This window comes from Phalacrocorax aristotelis, chromosome 2 (genome assembly GCF_949628215.1).
Source record: "Phalacrocorax aristotelis chromosome 2, bGulAri2.1, whole genome shotgun sequence".
Classification (NCBI taxonomy): domain Eukaryota; kingdom Metazoa; phylum Chordata; class Aves; order Suliformes; family Phalacrocoracidae; genus Phalacrocorax; species Phalacrocorax aristotelis.
The window spans coordinates 62072841-62094756 of record NC_134277.1 but is presented as its reverse complement, the minus strand read 5'-3'; the positions used below and the strand labels follow the sequence as shown (position 1 = coordinate 62094756).

At 36.4% G+C, this 21916-nt stretch overlaps 1 long non-coding RNA gene across 1 annotated transcript in view; it reads left to right on the top strand.

Moving 5' to 3' along the window:
* LOC142052931 (uncharacterized) overlaps positions 1-18840 on the top strand; it is a 29745-nt gene extending 10905 nt beyond the window's left edge. Inside the window, exons 3-4 of the long non-coding RNA XR_012659035.1 lie at positions 3667-3973; positions 17544-18840. This is a non-coding gene — a long non-coding RNA (uncharacterized LOC142052931). The remainder of the gene's footprint in view (positions 1-3666; positions 3974-17543) is intronic.
* The last annotated feature ends 3076 nt before the right edge of the window (positions 18841-21916 follow it).

The window sequence follows — 21916 nt, the reverse complement described above, 5'->3', positions numbered from 1 at the left end:
ATATATGAACTTCAACTATAAGGGTTTCAGGGCCTTTGTCTAGAGTAGTCCATTACAAAATTGACCAAAAAATACCTATCTACCATTGTTGGAAAAAGGGTATACTTTATTTGAAAATAAATTTGATCATGACAATTTGATATGATGCATGCTAGCAGAATTCGAGTTTTGAAGCTTTTATTCAAACTGAACCTGTGGCTTAAAAGCCACAGAAGTTTATAATCACTGAAGACAATGCCTCAGTCTATTCTCTGTACCTTCTTCCACGGTTAAGCTTTAGTCAACAGCCACTCGTGACTTTTAATTAGTCTGAAATTGAATGCAGCCCCTCCTCCTTCAGTAGCTCATTTTTTTTTTCTCTCCTGTAGAAAGGCTGATGAAAAGAAGCTGAATGCATAAACCTGACTGCTCAGCACTTCTTGCTAGCCTTATTTTCTCCAGCCCTTTCAATGGCTAATCAGCCTTTAGGAATGCATCCATTTTACTTATCCTTCACTCCTTTCTGTCTCAGTGATGCCATTCTGCTTTACCTAAGCTCTCAGCTTTGTTGCACGTATTGTTACCGTACATATGGTGAGGGCCAAGAGTGCTTGCAATGTTTGCTTTGTAATGCATGAAAAAGACTTAATTGTTCATGTTGTTTCAATAGGCTTTCTGAATAGGGGTTCCTATTAACCAACTTTTAAAAAATTGGCTGGAGGCAGTGGTAGAAAAAACACCACCACCACAGAACCACAAAGGTTAAAGAAAGTTTGAGATCCACACACTAACAAATGTTTAGTTCACTTAATATAGTTTCAGGCTCAGAAGAGGAAACAAAATCTTCTATTCTACTGTGCATGCATTTTTTTTTCATAAACTTCCTGTCTATGCAACAGATTAAGCCAGTCTTGCCTGCACATGGGTATGCACACAAGAAGAGTAAAGCTATTATTAATTGCAGATGCTTGTCAGTATGTAAGATAAAAGTACTGTAAGGCACTAGCTGCGCTGCCATCCTATATTGAGTCTGGCATATATTTTGCCTGAACAAGCTTATATGTGAACATTGTATGACCTAGGAAACCCAGTAGAGGTTGCTAGTGTTGAATTTTTGTATAAATGGACATGTACAGCCATCCCTCATATGATCTGAGTACAATACTCCAAGAACTGAAGTTCTTTACATTTACTCTTAGGTATTCATGAGACTTTATTTTAAAAGGCCTGCATTCCAGGTAATTGCTAAAGCAAGTTATATATATTAGGTCAGGGAGACTAGAACTGTCTTTCCACTTTCAAAGAGAAATACGGCATTTTTTACTCTTAAAATCCCACCCCCCAATCTATCTAACAATTATTTCCTCTCTTCCTACCCATAGCATAATTCCCGTGATGACTTCTCCCAGTACAAAATTTGTGTTTCTTTCTAGACTGTAGCCAGCAACAAATATAAAAAGCATGGAAGAATGATTTGCAGTATGCCTGTGTTGGCATGTGGTAAGGAGGGTCATAAAGTGAATGTGGCATTTAAATCACTCTACTGAAGTTCTTTAAAATTGGTGAGCTGCAGTAGCTGTAAATATAGGCTGATTTTGTTTGTAAGGGATACCTACAGTTTTTAGAACTACAAATTTTCATTTCAAATCATCACGTTGTTCCTGGTTTTGTGTTGATTGAAGATTGCTTTCTTTGCTACCTAGTAGAAAATGAAACCCTTGATTATGATTTGAGGCAGGATAAATGACTCCTAGACTCTGCTGACACAGTGTGTAGTCGACAGAGTTGGCTGTGCCAAAGAAAGAAGCGGGGTAAGGATGGAGGATCCCTGTGGTGGAAGCTGGAGTTCTGCCAAGGGCAAAAAAATCACAGCAAAGCTCAGGTTGTTGTGGTGTCCTCTGAGAGAGGAGAAAAATTAACGTGAACTTTTAGGAGAAATAAAGTGAACAAGGTTAGTGGTGATGAGAGACTGTTAAAATGTTATTGCATGCAAGTCACATGTTTCTGCAGGTAGTATTTCAAACCAAATGCTGACGGTTGTGGCATCTGGGAATAATTTAATAACAAAAAGAGCTGGGAGAGGAGTGTATGAATAGAATGATAATACAACTCATATGTGTAAATCAAGAAATGACTAATTCTTTTCCAGGGTGGTACTGGATAACCACTGAGGCACTGCTAGAGATGGGTTTTGTTTAGGATGAAATTTGGTCACTAAGGGTAGTAAAATGGCTTTGTTATTCTTGAAGCAATTAACTCATCGAAACTGTGGGAACAAGAAAACTAAAGGTCAAGATTATCTTTGGTTACGAGTTCAGGTGCAGAATCTCACCATAGGAGGCAAATGTCAGGTTATGTGATAAAACCTCTTCTACACACCCTCAAAGAAGCACAGACAGCCAATGGCAAGTGGGTGGAAGCCTAAATAATACCCTGCCCTTGCTGCTTCCCAGCCCATCACAGGAGCCATCAGCCCATAAAAGGCCCATCACCACAAGCTCAGAGGAGCATAGGCTCCCAGGGCTGTCCCAGGAGACTGTCATCCCCAGGTCCAGGTGTGACACACATCATGATGAGTCAATGCTGGAGCACCTCTTGGACTGATGCAGGTTGCTGCCTAGAGGTGTGAAGCACATTATGGGATGCAGGGAAAGAGCATTTTGGGCTTGCACAGGACTTATTATGAGATGTTTAGGGGAGGAACCAAGGATAAGGAAAAGGATGGATCTAGTTGTCAAGGTGATTAGGTGAAAGGGATGGATTTCACAGAATCACAGAATCACAGAATGGTAGGGGTTCAAAGGGATCTTTGGAGATCATCTTGTCCAACCCCCCTGCTTGAGCAGGTACATCTACAGCAGGGGGCACAGGACCTCATCCAGGCAGGTTTTGAATGTCTCCAGGGAAGGAGACTCCACAACCTCTCTGGGCAGCCTGTTCCACTGCTCTGGCACCCGCACAGGAAAGAAGTATTTTTCTCATGTTTAGCTGGAACTTCCGGTGTCCCAAATTCTGCCCATTGCCCCTTGTGTTGTCATTGGGCACTATTGTAAAGAGTCTAGTCCCATCCTCCTGACACCCACCCTTTAGATATTTATGAGCATTGATAAGATCCCCCCTCAGTCTTCTCTTCTCCAGGCTAAACAACCCCAAGACTCTCAGCCTTTCCTCATACGGGAGATGCTCCTGTCCCCTGATCATCTTGGTAGCTCTCCACTGGACTTGCTCGAGCAGTTCCCTGTCCTTCTTAAACTGGGGGGCCCAAAACTGGACACAGTACTCCAAATGTGGTCTCACTAGAGCAGAGTAGAGGGGGAGGATAACCTCCCTCGACCTGCTGGCCACACTCCTTTTAATGCATCCCAGGATACCACTGGCCTTCTTGGCTACACAGGCACATTGCAGGCTCATAGTCAACTTGCTGACCACCAGCACTCCCAGGTCCGTCTCAACAGAGCTGCTTTCCAGCAGTTCAGACACCAGCCTGTACAGGTGCAGGGTGTTGTTCCTCCCCAGGTGCAGGACCTTGCACTTGCTCTTGTTGAATTTCATTGAGTTCCCCTCAGCCCAGCTCTCCAGCCTGTCCAGGTCTTGTTGGATGACACAGCCTTCTGGTTTATCAGCAACTCTTCCCAGCTTGGTATCATCAGCAAACTTGCTGAGGTTACACTCTATCTCATCATCCAGGCCACTGATGAATATATTGAACAGGACTGGACCCCACACAGATCCCTTGGGAACACCACTAGTGAGAGGCCTCCATCCAGACTCTGCTTCATTGATCACAACCTTCTGAGTTCTGTTGTTGAGCCAGTTCTCCATCCACCTCATTGTCCACTCATCCAACCCACACTTCCTTATCTTGCCTGTGAGGATGCTATGGGAGACAGCGTTGAATGCCCTACTGAAGTCAAGAGAGACAACATCCTCTGCTCTCCCTTCATTAACCCAGCCAGTCACACAATCACGCGTTTGTTTATGTGACAAGCTTCAGGTATGTTAGCATATATTTGTTTAATACAGTGTTAATGCCTTAACTGAATGGTTTTTTTTAATAAAAGAGCTTTGGTCTTCAAGTTGATTAAAAGTTAAATCTATACTGTCTGTGCTGTTTGCAGACCATGTTGTATTTCTGCTATAAAATAAGTACATCGTGTGATAAAGTTACAGATCTTTGAAAATAGTTGCTATACATTTGTGTTTTTTCCTATTTCTTTTCTATTTCATCCGTCGGTACAGAGTTTTATAAATAATTTTTGAAGTTTAACAGCTAATTAAAAGTAAGCTAAACAACCTTTGTGAGGAGTTCTTGGCATTTCATAACTAGATCAGAGGTTAAAGTTTTGCTTAACGGTATTTTTGGAAGAGTTAGTAAATCAGTAGCATTTATTTTTTCCTAGAGAGAGGAGAAGAGGAGTACAGTCAGGAGATAAGAGAAACACACAGAATGAAATTAATAGTCTGCTAAGAAGAAAAAGGAGATGATGCCTTATCCATGTGCCTCAAATATAGAAATAGAATAGCAATTGGGCAATAACAAGAATTTGTTTCTCAGAGTTCAAATCTGTAAAGGAACTAGCCCATAATATGAGTCTGAGGTATAATTTAATGTTGGTGTTCATGTTCATAATTTAATATTGGTTGTTTAATGTTCCATTTAAACCACCTGAAGAACTTAGGCACTTTGAGGTCCATAGACACATAAGCTTTTCCTTTTTAAGTGCTTGGTGGGCCTACAATCCTATCTCTGGATGTATGCAGGACTGACACCTGGACAGGACCGAGCACACATTGTGTTAAGACTTCAGAGGAGATAGAATTTTCCACTTAGATTATCTGAAGGTCTAATATGGCAATTGTGTTTTCAGACTCTTGTCATATTAACCCTTGGATCAGCAGAACACAACAGCTTTATTCACTATGATTTAAAAACAGAGTTGCAGGAGGTGGGTGCTGCATGCATTTATGATAATATTTGTAAACAGATAGGAAAAAATTATATAATTATGTTCCAGAACACCTGTCTGAAGCAGCAAGTAAAGTTTCCACTCCTTTGAAAGTGATACAATGAAGATAAGGGCCTATGTTTTCTTAGTCTAAGAGTTGTCATGCACAAAATTACGTCTCGGAGCCCCATAGTTAGGTTGTTCAGCTGGTATAGAAGTATAGGATGGTTTGGGTTGAAAGGACTTTTAAAGGTGATCGAGCTCAACCCCCTGCCATGGAGAAGAACATCTTTCACTGGATCAGGTTGTTCAAAGCCCTGCTGAACATGACCTTGAACACTTCCAGTGGTGGCACATCCACAACTTCTCTGGGCAACTTGTTCTAGTGTCTCACCACCCTTATAATAACAAGTTTCTTCTTTTTGCCCACTCTAAGTTTACTGTCTTTCAGTTTAAAACTGTTATGCCTTGCCTTGTCACTACAGGCCTTGGTACAGTCTTTTCCTGTCTTTCTTTTAAGACTCCTTTATATACTGGGAAATAGACGCTGGTCCCTGTTTCTAAGGTTGTTTATGCTATTCATATTCTGTGGTAATTGGAGAAGAGAAAGAGCGACTAAGAGTGAATGAGTTAGTGAGTGAGTAGAGTGAATTGGGTATCCTCAGTTATTATACCTCTGCTACTCCTTTATAAGGTTTGATGTAGATATTAATAGTTTTAAGCAGCTGACTCAAGGAGATACAGTGAGTCTTTAACTTGAATCTGAGAGAAAACATTAGGACTTAAGATCCACATTGTGCTTCCGCATTTTATATTGAGTACTTGGTATGCTGGCTCTAATGAATCGTATTCTAGGAACACTCTGTTCTTCGCCATATATTGCATAAAGGCTTGGGAGGCTCACCTTGGCAGCACTCAAGTCTGGTTCTTGGTCTGGGCAATAAACTTCAAGTAGCTTCCTTTCCCGCTTCCCCCAGTCATAAAAAATAAAATATGTCACTTGATATTTTTCTTTGTTTTTAATAAACTGCATTCAGTAGTATTTTTTAAAAGTTAGTAGCTTGTATTTCTTTTGTAGTTGGTATTTAATCTTTAAGTGTCCTATATGCTAAAGGAAACAGGGAAAGTCTAATATGTGAAAAATATGCGAATTCTGACTCTTAACTGAATAAGGATGACTGATGAGCAAGTGAAGTTTCATAATACCTTGAATAAATTAACCACATATTGATACAATTAAAATTGAGTAGATTTTTTTTGTCTTGAATTTGCTGAATTGTTGAAATTAAATTTTACCCAAACTGAATAACCAAGATGAAATAATTAGGTTGATATACTATTTTTCTGATAAAACAGTTAAAAAAAAGAGAACTTTTAAAAAAGTATTGAAGAATAAGATGAACATTTTGCAGAATATTATAGATAACGTTCTTGATAGTGTTCTAATAATACAGCTGAAAAAAACACTGAAAAAAATTAAACCAGGTATAAAAAAGAATACTTTCCTTCTGACACCATTCTTGAATAGGATCTATTTTTTATGACAAAAAGGGAGTGGGAGTGGCAGAAAAATGCACATTCATACACATCCTCAGAGTTGTCTGATGTTATACTGGACATTATTCCAGTTATTGTATAGAAAATGAGACTCTATCCCCTCCTTATTGTGCTCTTGATCCTTGATGCACACTGTTCAGTGCAGTCTGAGTTCTCTAATTGGGTCTGACCAGAATTCAGAGTTCGAAAATTCCAGCATTGGAGGAAAACTTGGTTAGTGAATAAAGATGTATGTGATTTGTTTCACTTGCTTTTAAAATTAAAGTAATTTTTATCCTCTTCCTGCTATAAAATTTTATGGGCTTGGATGCTTGGTCTGACTTTAATCCACCTTCATCTATTATTATTTCTTGCAATTCATAATCATTTGATGAAAGCTCACATTTATAAGATTTAATTTTAAATAGAGAATTTGACAGTTTCTTAGGATACGTAGAGTTTTGCTCTTTGAACTGATCATTTCACACCGTCCTATGCCTGGGGATACCTGTTACTAGTTATATGAGAGGGAAATATTTTCATCAAGTAGACTGTAAAAAGTTTTGGGACGATATAATCAATTGTATCTAGTGGGGTTTTGTTTGTTTGATTGATTTATATCTGTGCTGCTTTGACATTTCTGAAGAATGAAGTACTCTTTATTTAGTTCCATAATCTGAATTTATGTCAGTCCAGCCCAGAGGCCTTTATGTTAATGTACCAGATCTTGACAGCTGAGTTCCCTTGCTGTTGAAGGGCTGCAGTTACGAACATCTCCATGTGTTTTATTTTCAAAATTTCTCTGTTTAACCTGTAAATCAAATGCTTACAGTCATACTACTTCAACCATTTGTTGTGGTGACCATAAGTGGCAGTGACTCTTACAAGAATATGAAGAACACTTGATTGCAGCTTCACCTACTTGAGTGCCTATCAAAGAAATATTTCTGTTTCTGGAAAATTAATATTATTGCTTGGCCCATTTGCTTACAAGGTGGACCCATGTTTTCTAAAGCCCTGGCTCTTCTTCTTTCAGCAAAATAATTACTCATTAATTTAGTAGGTTCTAGATGTATTAAGTTAACTTAGCAATTTGAAATGCAAAGGAAATAAATGAACCATTAAATTTAAGTGTCTTCCTAAGATATGTGTGAAAGTTGCTGTTTTGGGTAGAAAACTCTCCTAACATTTGAACTGAATTGACACTAATATGACTAGAATAGCACAGAGAATGGCAACTGACAACAGCTCAAACTTTTCTTCTGGAGCCTAATAGTTTAAAGAAAACAAATGCAAAACTGTAAAATAACCAACTGTGGACAAAATGAAAAAAACACTCCAATAAATTTAAAAAACCCACCAAAAATATAAATTACTTAAAGCACAGAGAATAGAAAATAAATTATTGCCTACACTGAGGCAAAACTTGCAGTACAGCTGTAGAAAAGTTTGTCTTTATAAACATAGATTGCTTTTTCACTCTGTTTTTCCAAGAGGCACTACAGAATTGAATCAATAGCCATACTAATACAAGACAATCAATGTATTAAATAGTGTGGATAAGCCTAGATTTTTCAAAAATAGCTTTCTCATGGTGTATCCTGAATTTACGTTTGTTGATTCATTAGCTCTCAGCTAGCATGAGCTTCAGCTTTTACTTTTAAGGGGTATAATGACTGACTGATGCAGCTTTAAAAGACAAGGTACCTATCTAATTTCTTCTTCTTTTTTTAAGCATTGAGAAATTGTTAAATCCAATACTTTCCTTCTTGTGCAGTCTAAACTGTTCATATTAATCAGTTCCCTCCATCCCTGCCCCCATCCTCTTTTAGAATTAGGGTTTTTCAGCCTTCTTTCTTGGAGCTATGCCATAGAATGAATTCTCTCTCCTGGCAGTTTTCCCAGAGTAGGTTTGAAGTTTTGGTTTGTTTTGTTTTTTCTTTTTGTGTCCTAGTCATCTAGCCACACCCTTAATCAGACCCATGTGAGTTTTATAATGCTTAACAGTTGCCTGGCAGATAGAGTTTTGTTGCCTAGACAGGACAGTAGTTCCTCCTATAGAAGAGAGAGTGATTTGGGTTAATTGTAGCATCTTCGCTAAGATACTGGTAGGTCTTTGGAGTTGCTTCTTCTTTTGATAGCTGTTTCAAGTATTTCTTCAATCTCTCTTTCTGTAGTTGTGCTATGCCAATTTCTTCCTGTGAAATAAGGAAATAATAAGTTGTTTCCATAGGTGACCAGGACGTTGGTCACAATGTAGAAGCATTGAAAAAGTCCTTAAAGGGTGAAAGAGTAAGGCCTTGTAGCTGAAATTATGGGCTCAGAGATACCAGAAATGGAATTGCCCTATGTTTGTTAGGCAATGAATACAGGTTTAACAGAGAAAGACCAAAGGACATAAAAGGAGAAAGCAAGGAAGGAAGAAACTTTTTTAGTCTTTCTGGGAAGTTGTTGAAAAGTTTAGTTGTACTACAAACAGTTTCTCTTTGCTGACATCTAGCAATCTTTGGAGATGTTGTGGAACAGCCCAAGTGAAAAGAGTGCTTTTAAAACAGTGTTGGTCTTCATCTAGTAACAATTTCTTTTCTATGCTCAATCTTCTCATAATTTTGCTCTTTTGTTTTTCACTGTTTTGTAGTGTTTTGTACAGGTCTCTTGCTCAGCAACCGTAACTTCATACAGATGCTTAGTTTTTTCATGCAGTCCAGAAGGAAAATTCAACTTGCAAAAACAGAACAGCAGGAGAGGAAGAGACATGAGTCACAACCTGTCTTTTCCTTCTGGATGTCACACCATAATGTATGTTAGCCTGCCAGGCAGCACAGCGTAAAGTTGTTGGGAGGTATGATGTGAATTCTTTGCATGTATCGGCATGTGACAGAACAGGAAGATTAAAAACAAGCAATGGAAAGTTCAGCAGAAGTAATAACACTAGCACTAATAAATATTATACCAGGAAATGTCTAATGGTTTGAGGGGGTCTTTTTTTGATAGTGAGAACATAAAAAAGCAGGAAAATTATTAATTTAAAAATAATGGTAACAGCCAGCCTTACGCTACAGGATTGCACAGAATTTTTGAACTTTCCTTCATCAGGCATTCTCTCCTTTTCCTACCTCCTACACATTCTCATTCTATAATCTCCCCTTTGAACATATTCTTTGTGGCATGCTCACTTCGTGGTAGCCAACTCAGCAAGTTGACTCGTATTTTCATGCACAGAATAGATGTTGATATTTCTTCATTAGCTTCAAGACAGTTTCAGTACCAAGGTGTGCATTCTTCAGTAATGGCATTCAGGATTTTTGCCAGATGTGCTCATAATGTAGAGTTTGCCTCTTAAAAACTAGTAATCATCTGTGTTTCTTCCTGGTTTTGTAAGATTCAGTATTAAGCTTTTTTTCTTTTTTTTTTTTTAAATTTTCATGGAACAATGTATTTTTCCATTCAGTCTAATTCAGAAGCTGTTGTCAGGGACATCTCTTCTGCTGTACGTTGCATACACAGTATTTATAATACCTTAAATACAACCCCAGCATACTGCAGTCAAAAAGCTGTTGCTACACCAGGAAGGAATTCAAGATGGAAATGGCTAACAAAGAGAAGGGACAGACAGGAGGCTCACTGCTCTTCTTTTTTCAGATCATACTTTAAGACTTTTCATTCAGAATCAGTGATTTCCTATTATTAATTTCTCTACTTTGAGGATCTTTTATGCTTCTCTTCTCTTTAAAATGATAGTCTGTGCACCTCAAAAAAGAAATGTTTTAAAACACCACATCTAATAATGTGACATCATGTCGGCGGTTGCAGGCACCACAAATCTTTTGTCTTAGAATGACCCAGGCAAACCTCTGAGGAAGATTTATGAGTTTGAGAACTCTGCCTAAGGCACTTTTGACTTTTACAAATAGTGATTACATGCATTTTATCATGTTATATACTTGTTTCTTGTCTCTTATTAAGTGCCTATAAATACTTAGACTCAATTTATCTATTCTCATTTATCAATGAGTGCAAAATGCCTATTCTATTGAATGTTAGAATTATTTTTGGAGGGGTATTATTAAATGTGTATATTTATTTGTTTAATGAAAACCATGACCTAAATCAGCATTCAGGTCTCTGAATTTTAAAGTTAAAAACAGATTAGAAAAATAAAGCTGGGACACTGAAGAGGAGCTTTCAGAAATATTTTTGCACATGGAAGATTTCTGTAGTCCCGCATTATTGTAGTTTAGTGAGCATTGAAAATGAAGCTAGTAGTAGTCTCCTACTGATTTTTTTTTTGTGTGTCCTGAATGGGCATAAGAAGAAGAGATATTTTTTTTCAATTTCTGAATTTTGATCTGAATCCAGAAAAGACATCGAGGCCAGGCTGAACAGTCTGCCTCAAGGATAGGACAAAGGGCATAGAAAGTCCTTTTCCATGTAGCACTCAGCTAGTACTTCTCTATAATGTTGGACAGCTGTAGGTATAGTGACCCAAAATATCTTTTGTTGATGTTTTACTGTTAATCTTTGCTAGACTAAGGAATTGTCAGATTGTGTGTATATATGTTTGTGTCTATATGCAGATCATTAATTGCCATATTCATTATTAGAGTAAAGAAAACCTCACTGTATGTCAGAAGCTGTAATTTTTGTCTCTCTTGCTTATTATTTTGAATTTAAATTTTGCAAAGAAAAAAATGACAATACCAAGAGTAAGTTTAGCATAGTTAATGAACACATTTGTGTCCACTGACATTAGTCAACTTTGTGTATAGTGCAAGCTTCAACATCTAGTGCTTCACTAAATGAATAAAAGGCAGAACAACTCTATTAATTATGGTTCTAAGAAAAGCTTTTTCACTAACACTTGCAGCTGTGGCTACCAATTATCTTGGCTCTCCCCCTCCTGCAGTGTGTGCAGAAAGGTTCCTTTAGCTAAGATATGTGACCAGTGACAAAAGACTCTGCTTGACATTATGGAATGCAGAAAACCAGAATCTGTGTTCTGTTCCCCTTTACCAGCACGATGATGACACTTCACGTACAGATGGGAGGGAGAAATGTATTTGGTCCCTATAGAGACTTAGACCAAGGTTTTTAAAATACTTAGGCAGTTGACTTCCTTTGACGTCATTCTCCTTTGAGATTACCTTAGTCCTGAAAGCGATATAGGACTTACTATTTGTACTTTAAACAAATAGCAAGCAAATATCACTTTAGCTCCTGGACAGAGGGTGGAGAACAGCAGGTTAAAAAAAAAAAGAAAGAGGTCTAATCTAGGAAAGCTAAAACTAGCTCCTTACAGCACTCAATGATGAATGATGGCACTAGAATCCTTCTACTAGAAAAATCCATCAGTCCCACCAGAATAAAAGATGTAAATAGTTTGCAAAGAGGTATATTTTCAGTGCAAAAGTAAGGAATAATTCACTTTGAGTTTAAAAGTAAGGGTCAGCTGTAATCTGTTTATTTTAGATCACGTAAGTGCTTGAACAGTTAAGGAATTGACCTCTTCTCATTTCTGCTATTGGAGGTACCTAATGTATTTCCAACAGTTGTGGATGTGATAAAATGTCCTTACTGTCCTTTGACCTAAGCTACCAACAAGGTAGCTAGTGATGTAGTAGTAAAATTATTTCCTTGATTTAGAAGAAGATTAAAATATAACAACATGTTAAAATATAACAACAGATACCCTTCTGGTATAAACTGGTATAGTCAGCATTTGAACTTAAGCAAACAGGCAGTTTGCATCAGCAAAGATATTTTTACTTCCTCCTAAGAATAGGCATTTTGCTTGTGAAACTTAGGATAGGAACATCCTGCACATTTTTGGGGTGTCGCAATGTCTGTGACTGGGCAGAAGTGTCTGTTTACAATAAAGCGTGTGTTTACAGGATTCTTAGGAAACAATAGGCTTTGGTGGAAGAGTTTGAGAAGCAGGGAACCAAGCAGATATGAAAAAAAAGTTCAACTCGAATCGTATAGTGCTCTAAGTGATCTCAGTCACACATTTCCCCTTACAATTCTTCCTGTTTCATCTATGTTTGCTCTAGCTCTGTCCTGCAGTATCAGTGCTCACCTATACACAGGACATGCTCACACACTGCTCTTCTGATTTAGTTCTGATTAAGTTATACCAGGTTTGTAGTAGAATATGTAGCTGGGAAGAAGATACTGAAGCAGCTCTCTCTCTCTGTTCTTTCCTCTTGTTCTTGTAGAGAGTGAAACTGTCTTGTAATTTCCTCTGTATCTTTTCTATATATAGAATGTTTTGCATACATTGGATACACATTCTTTGTTCCCTTGATAACCACCTATAGTCAGCTCTTAAAGTTTCGTCCCTTTAGTGCTCTGTAATTGGCCATTTATGATTTGTACTTATACTGCCAGTGTGATATACTTATATCAGTGGTTGCTTGTGTTATTGTTGTCTCAGTTATCATCCTATGCATGTGCTCTTGGGATCCTCTTCTAACAGTGTGGGACCACCAACTTCTAGTTACAATGGTGGCATTTTTCTTAATGACAAGCAGAAAAAAATTTTGTAAGAAGCAGTTGAAGGTCATCTTGTAGAAAATATCCAGTCCTACATATGACATCAGAGGATATAATTCTGTAGCTTGCTATACCAGAAGCAAAAGAAGATGACACCAATGAACTCAATAGATCGTTTTGATATACCTAACTTCCTGGACAGTGAGAAAACCAGTATTTAAAACCATTTAACTGCATGAATCTGGGGCTTTGGTGTTATTTTAAGATAATTGTAGTATGGAATTTGTTTCCACAAGATGTAACAAGACAATTACATTAGTAAGCTTTTAATTAATATAAGTGATTCTGGAGCAGCAACTACAGTTATGTAGTGTGTGGTCCTGCCTTCCTTCAGATATCAGTTGAAGCTTTGAGGTCTCTCCATTCCAGGATTATTAGCTGCATGGTGTGTCCACTGCAATACCGAACAGTCTCTGCCAGGCTGTGGCGGGCTTTTGAAAGTCATATTCATTTGGTTTCTTTCCCTATTATTCTATGTAAAGTTTCTCTAACTTATGTTTCCCCTGATTTTTCAGTGATTACAATGGCTTTCTGTTACAGAAGATGGTTTTGATGGTTTTTGTTAGATGCTTGCATTACCTCTGCTTTATTCTGTGCTTCCTTTGAGGCAAAAGTAGAGGCAGCTATTATGGGACATGGTAAAAGAAACAAATTTCTAGTTTCTTGTTTGGTGGAAGGCAAAAGATACAGTGCTAATATTGAGATTGAGAAACACACAGAAAAATCATTCCAGGTGTTGAGCCAGCAGTATGAAAGACTTTGGGAAAGTATCATGACCAGCACTTACAAAATGCCAGCTTAGTCGTTCGCTGATAATGATAAGGAGAAAAGCCCCACTTACCCCTTAAAATCAATGACTGACTGTAGGGGAATAGACAGGGATCGGCGACCGGAAGATCACGGGTTGTGACGGAAAGATAGACTCCTCCCCATAGGAGTAGCAGGAACAGGAAGCGCAAGAGCTATATAAGCGTGTGACGCAGCTAAATAAACAGACATTTTGTATCCATCATATTGATGTCTGTGCATCACTGTCCCCAGGGTGGGTAGAGCCCTGTATCCTGGAGATATGCGGCCCAAGATAAGATCTCCCACAGAAGCGTACAGCAACAACTGACTTTGTGCTTTAGGCTTAATTAAGTCACTAAGTATATTGTATAACTTGCAAAGTTACAAAGTTGTTGAAAACAAAACATTTCTTTTACAAAATTCACCATTCATTAGTGAAATATTCTTTTTATAGGGAGGAATCAATGTATTTTATTTCTATATATTTTTGTTTGTAATTTGATTGCCAGTCCCCCTGTTCATCTCTGGTAAGAAACCATAAATAGATCAGCAACCCTGCAATTATTTTTTTAAAGATTTGATATCATAATTAAGCCAATTTCTGTTTCTCTTCTTTTTCAGAACTTTTTCTTTTATAATTCTAAGTTATCAGTCTGAGTGTGATTTTATTTAAGCAAAGTTTTCTGTTGTTTTTCTGTGAAAGCTTACATCTTGATAGGTATCAGCATGGTAAAGACAGCCTCAAGTGTTTACTTAAAGATATTATGTTTCAGATGGGAGATTTCTAGGAAGGTATAGAAAAGATGCCTTTGAAGTAATCAGACTTAAAAACCTTGAACTGTAAAAAGTTATTTTATTATAACTCTTCATGGCTATAATGTGTATATTTTATTATAACCTTTAAGGATCCTCCATTCTCTTTTTCATCATTTTTGGGTCCTTTCCTGATAAAGACCTGTCTAGTCTATAAAATTTGCACTTGAAGTTACAAAGAAGAAAGTGGCAAACACTCTGACTGGGAGCAGAGACCTGAAACATCTTTTCTTTCATATTCAGCACAAGTCTAGGCTATTTCTTGCATTTGGATAAACATTTACCATTGATTTTTAGTTGTTTTAGTTTTGATAGCTGTATATTCAGCATGCAAGAGACACTGTCCGCCTGAGGACAGTGGGCAAGCTAAATATTGGGGACGTGAGACTGCTGGGTTCAAGTCTGGTTGCTTTACTATCCTACATGAGTATGTGAGATCCTTAGGCTCTTTATCATGCGCTTGTTCTCCCTAGCATTTTCTGCGCCTTCTGCCCATCTCCCTAATTTTTAAACGTGAAACCTAATCTTGGCTCTAAAAAACATTTGTCAAGAGAAATGCTGGTATTTTCCAGAGACGATGGGGAATTTGTTTTGCCAAATACATTTTGAAATTATAAAAAAGCTTTGTTGGGAGAATGCCTTAGCAGCTTTCATTTGCAACTTAATTCTTGTTTGCATTTACAAGAAAAGGAAATGTGTATTACAGGGAAGCAGAGCATCCTGTCTCCCTTCTTTTGCACTAGCTGCAGAACCAAAACTGTGAGAATAGCAGCTGTGTCTTTCTTCAATTTTGTGGTTCTTCCCGTTCATGTTTTCTGTTGTGGTCCCCTATGGAAAAATAATAAAATACAACTGAAAAAAAAGCCTTTCACTCTAATGTGGTTAAACTGGTCTTCTTTGCCTATTAGCTTCCTTTAAAGTGTGGTCTCCATGCAAAACATCAACAAATAGTATAAGGATTTATTTTAGATTAAGCTCAGTGAAACAATGCATTTTCTCCAATAGATAGAATTCTTATTTCTCAACTACAGTTTGGCCTACGGTGGTCAAGGCTGTAATATTTTAGGCCAAAAGTGCAACATACTTCCATATAAGACCTCAATTTTTTTCCAGATCTCATGCCAAATTCACTTTTCTTGAAGTATAGTATCCAGAACACAGAATTGTTATTAAGAGCATATTGAATTTGAATATAAAGAACAGCATTCTGGCCCCTTATTTCGCACTGCTTTCATGTTTAACTGAAGTATCTTAGTTTTATTTATTCATTTTATGAATGATAATTCTTGATTTTAGGCACTACTGTAATACTTTTCCACCTTGAAAGAAACACAAAAGGAAAAACCCAAAACATACTGATGTGTTCCAGAATCTAGAATTACAAAGGTATCGCCAGATTATTCCTCAGTACCTGTGTCTTATATATGTAAGAAGAATGTTTGCTTTGATATTTGTCAATGTAGAATGCAAGCCTTGGAAAGTAAAATTAAAGAGTTTCTGAATCAGTTTATGATATCAGAACTCACTGAAATCTATAAACTACTGAGAATTGATACTACACTGCTAACACTTTTCTAAGATTACAGAGTACCTTTTCCCATCCTGAAACAGAAAACAATTGTTTAGTTTGTTTGTTTTTTATGATCCCCACCTTAGGGTTCTCTACCTTTTGAATGAGAATAAAAGATCAGGAGGAATTCATTTTAGCTAACTACTTTGCACAGAAATAGTGTGCTTGTTATATTATTGAAGTTGTTAAAAGGAAGACTGTATTTAGAGTTGAAAACACTGTCATGAAACAATGGAAATCTACTCCTTAATTCCTAGTGACAGTTTTCCTTGATGACTTTCAAAAATTGACTGGATATCTCTCTATTAGCCCTTCCACATTTGTTCTTTTTTAAATTTAGTTCTGTTTTGTTTCTGCAGATTATCTCAGACTAGTTTTTCCAATGTAGTTAACAGCACAAACATGAAAATATTTTTTCTGCTCAAGAGAGGAATGGTAGGGAGACAAAGTGAATGACAGCACTGTTTTTCAAAAAACAGTCTCCTGAGACTACAGTCGGAGAATCTCTATCACTGATCCACATCTCTAAAAGGTCAATATATCTCACTTTTCATTCAGGATATAAACTGTTGTGTATTGCATCAAGACCAATGGATTTTCATTCTTTCAGATTTCACAGTAACAGAAATAATAATTAGTAGGATGTGTTGTCTGTTTTTGAGTATTTTTTGTGATGGTGATATTTGAAAACTGTCTATAAAATAGAGTTTGTATTACCCCTTCTGGGAAAATAATTAATTGAAAGTTCGTAGGCAACAAAGTCATTTAGACATCATAATGGTGAAGACAAGACTTAGACAAATGTATTTCAAAAGTATCAGATGAAGACCGAAAATGATCATTCTTTTTTTTAAGAAAGTAGTTTTGGAGTAGAACAATCACCCTTTGTATCTGGGTGTACCTATCCTCAGAACTCTAGGCTGCTTCTTGCTGGTATTTAGTATAAAGGTATGTAGTTAAATACTTCAGCAAGATTGGGTGTCAGCTATGTCCAAGATGGTAACTATTTTGCTCAAATAAGCTGAATTGCTTCAATTAGAAGTGTATCTATATATATAAAAAAATCTAATTATATTTCATTCAATAGCTAAATGCCACTTTATTCTCATTCTTAGAAGGATGGCTGCCAACTGTACTAGTTTGTACAGCATTCTAGGGATGTAGTTCCTCCCAGCACTCACAGGATCCCAGTTCTTCCCAGCACTCTATGGATGCCGTTCTTCAAAGAAGAGGCAGAGCTAGACGTGCACTTGAAGTTGGTTTTAAGCTCATCCAAGAAAAGATTTTTTTTCCTTAGTATTAAATGAATCTTTCTTTAATTTTATAATTTGCAATTGTTTTATTTTTTTCTATAACAGATGTAAATGACCTCATTGATCTAACAGTCACTATAAAAAACCCTGTCTCTGAGGTCAAGAGGACACTTCCATGTTGATGGACAGTGGATTTCTTCTGATTAGAAAGTTCCCAAAAGTCCTGAAATGCTATCATCATCATCATCACCAAGATAACAATAAACATTTGTTGGAGACCAGAATTACTTCAAGAGGCTTAATTTTGCAATAATAATATGTGTCCACGTTTTGAGAAATTAAGCGTGAAGACCAGCCCACAGAATTGTTGATCTCATGAATTTACAATACTAATTCAGTGCATGCACAAATCAAATGTTAAAAAATATCAGCAGTTTTATTCTGTTATTTTTCTATGGCATGATTTGCATGATGAAGAATAGATTTTAGAGGCTTGTTGGGAGCTGCTAACAAAAGGTGTAGCTGAAAAACTGTATCTAGTTTGTAAAATAAAATACTTTTCCACAAGTAATCTGTGAGGAAGCTTTCTCTTTATCTTCCTTGCACAGATATTAAAAACACAGTAGAGTACTTTATAAGCTTGATGCTCATTTACTCCATACTGTGTATTTTTTTAAAAAATTTTAGACTGAAAGTATGGGCATTCTGATTCATTCAGGGTTGGTATCATAGGTCTTCAAATGGCCTGTGGGGAAAGAGAACTTGCCATGGTTTTGGTGCATTTCTTCTTTCAGCTCAAAGATGTTATAATTATAGGGACAAATATATTCACTTGATGATTTTTTATAGTGTATATGCTACACATAATTTGAGTGAGTTGACATTGCCATGAAGGAAGTTTCTTGCAACAGAGTATCACTGTATAGAAAAGTGGAACTTGTAACTGCTACTATTGTGCAATAGCAACAAAAATATGCTCTAAAAATATGCTCTGTGAAATAGCATTGGAAGTGTGAGTGGTCTGTTTTATTACAAAATGCCTTAAAAATATTAAATTGTTTATACTAACTTTGTAGATTTTAAGAACATTCCTTTTTTTTTTTTCGCCTGCTGAAGTTATTTACTCCCTACGTTTATATTATCAATTAATAAAGCAAATATAAGGCAGAATAATTGACTTGTCTGTAACAGAAAATACTTCTTATGTGTTTAAATGCTGTGTACTTCAGTTGAAAAACTACATGAAGGTTTTGCAATGTAATTAATAAATAATATTTTTTAATATGCTATTTAATAGACTTTTACTTCTGTAAGGCTTTTCTTCCATGGTTCTCACTAGGTTTAGAATTCTGCTCCTAAATGCATGCCTTCACTTCCTAGCACTGGAAAAATAAAAATTGGTTTTATCAATAGAAGAGTATTTTCTTGTTGTCATGGCAACTGAATTTCACACTTTACCTGAAGAAGCGTAGCCAGACATGAATTGCATTAAATTTCAAATATTTAGAGGCTAAAAGCTGAGACTTTTCATTAGAAAGAACTTCAAACTATAAAGTCTTTATAAAGGATTATTTGCTGTTTCTTAAGGTTAAAAAGTTAGCATTTCCAGTAATAAATATTTCTAAGAGAAGTTATCTCTATTTTTAGGTCATTATAAGTTACTGAAAACAAAGTGCACCACAGATACATGTTTTTGTGTTTTTAATAAGACAAACAGGAACAAATGTTTATTTGGACCATTTGTAAAATTTAGCAATGCACCACTGACATGAAAATGTAGTAATCTGGCACTGAGTTTGAACAGTCTCTGCTGGAGGCTGAAGGAGCCCAGTGCATGACCAAGAATTCCCTCAGTCATTTTGGTCAGTCTGTGGTACTAAATGTAATAATACTACTGACTGCCTTTAGAGGAGAAACACTGTTCAGACGTTCAGAGGAAATCTAGGTCAACTTCACTTGTGGTCCCTACAGGGATGAGGTGGAGGGAGGAAGTTGGAAGAGGACATGTATACACATTCAAGTGTCTGGGATTCAGGAGATTAATTCCTGAGTCACTCTTGGGGGAAAAAGAATTAATGAAGTTTTCCAAATCCTTTTTAGTTTCTTTTTAAGGATCTGTGGCAGATGGCAGTTATGTACTTGGTTCCTATTCAGTAGGTATTTGAGCCCATAGCTCATAGAAACTTTTTGAGAATCCAGGACTACCTTAATAAGAAAAAAGATTATTGCTGATAGAAGTATAAGCTGGTTTTTCTTCTTTAATCATAATTTTTCTAGGGACTTTTTCTGCCATATGACTCAACCACAGTTAATCCACATCCAAAAATCTCACTATAGGCACGGACTAAAAGTTGTCACTTGGTCCTATGTATGATTCTGAAAAGAATTCTGATGCTGCAATCATTGGCTGACTTAAATTTTGTTTCCCTTTTTTTTTTTAGTTATCATTAACAGAGGGACTCCTTCCAGCATTTGCAACTAGATACCATTTGATGTACAATTGTATTGCTAGACAGACAATCACTATTTAAGTTGAAATTTATCAATTAATGGTGTGATATCAGCTGTAGAATTGCTATGTCACACAAAGATTTTTTTTTTTAATATGTTCAGCTGTTAAAATTAGGTGTATTCAGATGCCTTGTATGTTTGCATTCCTTCCTACGGACATATTTTTCAAACAAACCCTTTTCCTGACATCAGTTTGACCTAAGTCAAAGAAAAAATTTAGGAAAACAGATTACCCTCATCTATGCAGGGTATCTTTGTAAACTGAAATTAAGTAGTGTTTATATATGTAGATGCACTATTTTGTATGCATTTTTCAGATTGTCTAAACTTTGTTAATTGAGAGTATTGTTACTTAGACCAATATCAGAGATAAAATGATGTTCTTATCCCTTTGGATTGCAATATAGTGTAAGAATAAAGCTTAGCTAACCTGGTCAAACTGGATAATGTCCTTAAGTCCACACTGTACAACCATTTTATTCCTACACCCTGAAGTTGTCTTGCTGGTAAGAGATTGGTGTTTACCTCAAAATTTTGCAATTTGCTCATGCTGTGAAACCAGGTCCCTGTTTTTGTAGCTGGGAAGCTGTACTATTAAATTAGCTATTTGTTATTTATTGTCATTTAGGTGTAGTCTGGTAAAAAGACTTGAATTAGTATGGACCCACAGAATCTGAACATTTATCTCCTGGGAACTTCTAGTTATGTGTTTCTTTATCAGCCAAAACCCAATTTGTTGCTATTCCAATATAAAATTTAAGAAAATTTCCTACAACAACCTTTAAATAAAATAAAAATATCAAGGAGTCATCCCTAGGTTGGAAAATTAACAAGAATTAAGGCACTTCGACATTTGGGAATTCAAGTAGGCATATTAAGATTGCTTATCTCTTCCTCCCCTTTTCACCTTTTTCTTACAGAAGGCACCTGCTCTATGAAAATCAGATAGATGTGTTTAAATAAACATGCCTAAAATCAGTAATAACATTTGAAAGCCTTTTGGTTTGGTTTTTTGTTTTTGTTTTTGTTTTTTTTTTTTTAATAGTAAAATTTGAGTATCCAACTCTTCACACGTAAATTGAATAAAAGTTGCTCAGCTACTCAGTACTAACCCAAAGTGTGTTATTTATATGGTGGATTATTACAACGTTGGCATTCTGCAATTTCATCTTACTGTTTTTATATATCTGGACTTTTTTCCTTTTTTTTTTTTTTGTTTAAGCAGTTATCTTTGGTGTTTATACTTTCTGCTCTGTCGCTACAAACTGATCAACAAAGGACTGTGGCTTGGATCTAGCTTCCTTCTGGCCTTTTCCTATGAAACACTGAAGAGATAAAGATGTTTAATATATTTTTATGCTTCTGTTCATGATCACTGTGATAGAGTTCCTTTAAAGCTGCCAGTTAATTAAGTTCATAGTAAGGTTCTGTGTATACTCCCTGTGCTTTCTTGTTTGTTTAGGGTGTGAAACACCACAGTGGGACATGCTGTGTGTTTTTTATCAGTGTGAAATGAAGTTATCATACCTTTCAGTATAGCTTTTATTGTCAAAGAAATGCGAGAAACAAATTCTGCAAGCATCACTGTTCAAGTACTGGCATGTTCCATTAAAAAAAGCCAGTGAGTTTCTACAAAAGTAATGGAACTCAAAAGAGTTCATAGGGCAATTTAATTATGAGTCAAGTAACAAAATATTGGTGTCTTCATAAACATAAGAATCTAGATTTTGACTGAAAATCCAGTGTGTGTCCGAGTGCTAAATATGTGTGAGCAAATTAAAGCCTGGATTTTGATGTCTGTGGTACAGAATGTCAAAGTACACTTGTGAGATTCAGTTTAACCTAATGGATTTTTGGGGGAGATGGCTGTTTACACAAACATCCTTTTCAACTTTTAATACTCTGAACAAAGTTCACAATTATTTTTATTGTGTGAGAAGAGCATATATTCACCTATATAAGACTAA